This window comes from Oncorhynchus mykiss, chromosome 16 (genome assembly GCF_013265735.2).
Source record: "Oncorhynchus mykiss isolate Arlee chromosome 16, USDA_OmykA_1.1, whole genome shotgun sequence".
Lineage (NCBI taxonomy): Eukaryota > Metazoa > Chordata > Actinopteri > Salmoniformes > Salmonidae > Oncorhynchus > Oncorhynchus mykiss.
This window is the reverse complement of record NC_048580.1, coordinates 10,176,626-10,181,993: the sequence shown is the minus strand read 5'-3', so window position 1 is coordinate 10,181,993 and position 5,368 is coordinate 10,176,626. Positions and strand designations below refer to the sequence as shown.

At 37.6% G+C, this 5,368-nt stretch overlaps 1 pseudogene across 1 annotated transcript in view; it reads left to right on the top strand.

Moving 5' to 3' along the window:
- Positions 1–98, top strand: part of LOC118939504 — a 3,984-nt pseudogene extending 3,886 nt beyond the window's left edge. Inside the window, exon 10 of the transcript XR_005036433.1 lies at positions 1–98. This exon is cut by the window's left edge and continues 224 nt beyond it. The product of XR_005036433.1 is annotated as a pepsin A-like (transcript).
- Positions 99–5,368: the final 5,270 nt, after the last annotated feature.

The window sequence follows — 5,368 nt, the reverse complement described above, 5'->3', positions numbered from 1 at the left end:
AGCTAATTTGAGTAGTTTGTGATAGGAAGAGATACTGCTCTATGTCTAGAATTGTTATTAGTTCATTCAAAATATTAAAAAGGTTTTGGCATGATAAAGGAGTCTGATGGTCTTTTTTGGTTCATTCGTGCTATGATTATGAATAAAGCACGCACTGCATAATCAATCTGAAAACATAAAAAACTATGTTTATGTATCTATTCACTTCCTTTCCTGTAGTGCCACCATGTGGCCAATCATGTGACTACTCTATGGCCCCAAACTCTGTGCCAAAACTGGCAGAGTTGGTTGGAGATTTGGACTTGCTGTGTCAAGCAAAAGTAGGCAACCACTTCACTGAGCCAGCCAGTCCTTTGACAATGACAAGGAACATTGGATTATGGATGTTAATACCCTCAAGGACACGGTCGTCGTAAAATATAAAAAAAAATGCCGCTTAGCCCAGCTCTCTGCTAAGTACCACTCTCCTGAGAGTGGTAATGATTTAAATATACACTAGATCAGTGGTTCCCCAACTCTTTATAGTCCCATACCCCTTCAAACATTCAACCTCCAGCTGCGTACCTCCAGCACCAGGGTCAGCTACATATGGACAATACCAAAATAAATGATCTCATGACTCTGCCTCCTCACAGCAGAATCTGCAGAGCTGGGAATATTGTATCCCCCATATATATAACATTCTATTAGTTGCAAGAATTTTGTATTGTAATTTAAATTGAAGAATTTGAAGTTCTGCATCCGGCGTTGTTTTGCGTATCAATTCATAAACCATGTGCCATGGAATGGGTACATCGAAAATCTCTTCTCAACTATTTTGCAATTTATATGGCACAGCTGTCAGTTTTTGGTCCTTAAATGAAATTGGTATATGTTTTTATTTATCACACTTTTCTTTAACCATTTATGTTCTTTAATACAGGGCCGACATACAAGTTCCTTAATCTGAATAAAGGGAAAAAGGCCCTTCTTGAATATAGGATGAGACATTTGTACCAATTTACTAGAGAACCAGTTCCAAATAAAATTGAATATTTTTATGTTCATATAATTTAATAAGCAGGTCACTAGAAGCAAATAGGTAAACTGTGATATGACTAAAGAGTTAATCAGGGTGATTTTTCCACAAATAGACAGATATTTTCCTTTCCATGGTAGCAAGATCTTATCTATTTTTGCTAACTTTCTATAAACATTTATTGGAGTGAGATAATTTCTTTCTTTTGGGATTTGTATACCAAGTATGATCCAATACGTAATATAGTATCATAATTTGGTTTTAATCCAGAGAGAATAGCAAAAGCATTTAGGTCCTCTATGAGGCCGTGGAGAGACTCTAATTGTGGTTTTAAAAGAAAACATGAATCATCAGCGTACAATGACACCTTAGTTTTTAAGCCACGGATTTCTAATCCCTTAATATTATTGTTTGATCTAATCTTAACAGCTAACATTTCGATGGCAATAATAAAAAGATATGCCGATTGTGGACAACCTTGTTTTACTCCTCTAGAGAGTTTAAAACTTTCTGAGATGTAGCCATTATTTACTATTTTACACCTAGTGTTACTATACATAACTTTAACCCATTTTAAAAAGAATCCCCAAAATTGAAATATTCTAGGCATTTATATATAAACTCCAGTCGTACTTTATCAAAAGCCTTTTCAAAATCAGCTATGAAAACCTGGCCTGGTGTCCCCGATATTTCATAGTTTTCTATTGTTTCCAGTACTTGTTTTATATTATCTCCAATGTATCGTCCAGGTAAAAAACCTGTCTGATTAGGATGAATAATATCTGACAATACTTGTTAATTCTATGCGCAAAGCATTTTGCTAGGATTTTTGCATCACAACACTGAAGTGTAAGAGGTCTCCAATTTTTTAAATGGACTGGATCTTTATATATACCACTTGGGTCCTGTTTCAGTAATGATGATATCAGACCTTCTTGTTGTGTGTCTGATAATCTATCATTTATATAGGAGTGGTTAAAACATGCTAATAATGGTCCTTTGAGTATATACAAAAAGTTTTGAATACTTCCACTAGTATGCCATCCAGCCCTGGAGGTTTCCCATCCTTAAAAGCCCCAATTGCATTAAGCAGTTCCTCGTCTGTAATTTGGCCTTCACATGAGTCTTTCTGTACAGATGTTAATTTTACATTATTATTAGGAAAAAAATCCATACAATTAGTTTCATTTAGTGGAGACGGAGGAGGCTGAAACAAAAACATGTTCTTAAAGTACTTTACTTCCTCTTTCAAAATATCATTTGGTGAATCATGAATGACTCCATCCTTTGTAGCAAGTTTTAATACATTTTCTTTGGTAGCATTTCTATATTGAAGATTGAAAAATACTTTGGTGCATTTTTCCCCATATTCCATCCAGTTCGCTTTATTTTTCTAATATATTACACTGGATCTTTCTGGAATAAGTTCCTACATTTCTTTTTGTTTTTCCTCTAACTTATTCTGTGCCTCTATGGTACCGTTTTTATTGCTATCTAACTGTATTGTTAGTCCTTCAATTTCCTTTGTTAATATGGACTCTTTTGATCTAAATTGCTTTTGTTTTATTGATGAGTACTGAATTTCATAAAGGCACATTTAAAAGTGTTTCAGACAATAAAGGGATCTGCTGTACCTATGTTATGTCTGAAAAAGTCTGTTATAAATTATTCTGCCCGAGATCTAAACAATTTATCATCTAGTAGGCTTTGATTAAATGTCCAATATCCTCGCCCATGTGGAAATTCTTTAAGAGTAATATATATGCCAATTATGTGATGATCCGACCGCATTCTGTCCCCTATCAACACTTTTGAAACTTTTGGTGCCAGAGAGAATGGCATAAGAAAGTAGTCAAGACGACTAGCTTGATTAAGCCTATATTTCTCACTAGGTCAGGGTATTTAAGTCTCCATATATCCAATAATTCCAGCAGGGTAGCCTAGTGGTTAGAGCATTGGACTAGTTACTGGAAGGTTGCAAGATCAAACCCCCGAGCTGACAAGGTACAAATCTGTTCTACCCCTGAACAGGCAATTAACCCACTGTTCCTAGGCTCTTATTGAAAATAAGAATTTGTTCTTAACTGACTTGCCTGGTTAAATAAAGGCTAAAAAAAATCCAATATATCCATGACATTCATGATTTCCTTAAGTGCCTGAGGGTGATAGTTTGTAGTGTGATTTCCTTTCCGGTCCATAGGTGTTAAAATCTCCCACCATAATAATAGAGTCCAGTGTTGCTTGTAGAGTTGATACATTCTTATATATATTTTCAAAGAGGCTTGGATCATCATTGTTCGGACCATATAGGTTAATAAGCCATATCTGTTTATTGTCCAATAATATATTTAAAATAATCCATCTACCTTGACAATCTGTTTGGACAATTTGCACAGTTGGATCAAAATTACTGTTAATTAAAACCATGACCCCTTTTGAATTTCTTTGCCCATGGGAGAAATATATTTCGCCCCCCAATTCTTTTTCCACAAAACTTAATCTAAAATTTCCTGTAAACAATAGATATTTTATTCCTCTTTTATCCAGGTAAATACTGATTATATTTTCTTATTATCTGCTAGGCCATTACAATTGTAACTGCCTATACTTATTTCACCACCTACCATAATGAGACACAACTTTCAATTCTGTTTATCAAAATATATGTTTGTAAACGCACCATTAAAAAGTAACATGATGATTGAGTGTCTATATAGTGTAGCTGTACCATTATATTTGCATTGCTACTAAGCAATCCTCCAATTGGTCCCCACCATTCCACCCACTAAAAGCCCTCCTCATCCCGAGCTGGGCCGTCATCCCCATGCCACCTCCGACCCCCCACATTCCATAGCCCTGAACAGACTGGGATCCATCCTTCGAAAAGAGCAAACGGTGCCATTTACCCAATTGAAGTAGATCAACTGCCAAATGCATTTCCATCGCCCTCACCTCGATTTGTATTATATTTAGCTGTGGATCATCCTCTATTGTCCCTAACACCTTTTACTCCTTCGCAACAGTTGTGGGATACACACATACACCCACACACACTCAAGCCTTCCCCCCCACACAACCATAAACTCACATTTTCAACAGTTGCACCATCCCAGAGCTCAACTCAAGAAAGTTCTTGATTTACAAATGCACTTACTGTTGCAGCTGCATGAGAAGGCCTGCAAGACCACGCAAAAAAATGGGCAGAAATGGAGAGATTTTATGAACCATTGTCACGTCCTAGATGATGGAGGTCAAATGTACACCTTTTCCCAGAAACACCCAAAATACGGTTCCCATATTGACCATATTCCCAAGCATCTCCATGCATTCAGACTTTTGATTTTGTGCCACCAGGGTCACAATAATATACCCCCTCTCTGAATGTCCGAGTGTGACCCCCTCCCCATCAGTTACTGCAGCTAGTGTTGCCAGCACTGCCACCGCCTCGGTGGGGACACCCCACCGGAATCAATGTTGTTTTTTGCCATCATTTTAAGCCTGCCACACACACACTATACAATACATTTAAACATAAGAATGAGTGTGAGTTTTTTGCCACAACCCGGCTCGTGGGAAGTGACAAAGAGCTCCTATAGGACCAGGGCACAAATAATAACGTAATAATCAATAATTTTGCTCTTTATTTAACCATCTTACATATACAATTGTGAATAACTCAACACAGGTTAATGAAAAGCGTGTGCTTGAAAGGATGCACATAACTCTATTGTATTTAGTTTTCATGCTAGTGAGGGCCGAGAATCCACTCTCACATAGGTACGTGGTTGCAAAGGGCATCAGTGTCTTAAAAGCGCGATTTGCCAAGGCAGGAAACTCTGAGCGCAGCCCAATCCAGTAATCTGGCAGTGGCTTCTGGTTAAATTAAATCAGAATTTCACAGAACCGCTTGTTGCAATTCCGATGAGGCTTCCTTGTTCAGATATCCGTAAGTGGACTGGAGGCAGGGCATGAAAGGCATAACAAATCCAGTTGTTTGTGTCATCCGTTTCGGGAAAGTACCTATGTAATTGCACACCCAGCTCACTCAGGTGCTTCGCTATATCACATTTGACATTGTCCGTAAACTTGAGTTAATTTGCACACAAAAAATCATACAATGATGGAAAGACCTGTGTGTTGTCCTTGTTAATGCAGACAGAGAAGAGCTCCAACTTCTTAATCATAGCCTCAATGTTGTTCCGCACATTGAATATAATTGCGGAGAGTCCCTGTAATCCTAGATTCAGATCATTCAGGTGAGAAAAAACATCACCCAGATAGGCCAGTCGTGTGAGAAACTTGTCATCATGCAAGCGGTCAGACAAGTGAAAATAATGCCTACTGGAACAC